Below are 293 nucleotides of genomic sequence, written 5' to 3' on the forward strand. Positions count from 1 at the left end.
GCGCAGAGACAAACCTCCTGTGCATCAGCATGGCTCCCAAGCCCTGGAAACACAGTCCTCGCTTCTCGTTCCGAGAATACAAGCCTCAAGTTGGGCCATCACTGATTTAATTGCCGCCGTTAAATGTCTGACATGCTCTCATCATTAACGGGGAGCTCCGAAATGGGCAGTAATGGGACCCGTGCTCAGCGTCCTCGCCCGCTTGCTCTCCGGACGCCTTTCTGGATCGTTTGTCTCGAGTTGGTCTGCTCCGGTGGAATACGGTCGTGCATACGCGCATGTCGACATATATA

The sequence above is a fragment of the Penaeus monodon genome, chromosome 19 (genome assembly GCF_015228065.2).
Source record: "Penaeus monodon isolate SGIC_2016 chromosome 19, NSTDA_Pmon_1, whole genome shotgun sequence".
Taxonomy (NCBI): domain Eukaryota; kingdom Metazoa; phylum Arthropoda; class Malacostraca; order Decapoda; family Penaeidae; genus Penaeus; species Penaeus monodon.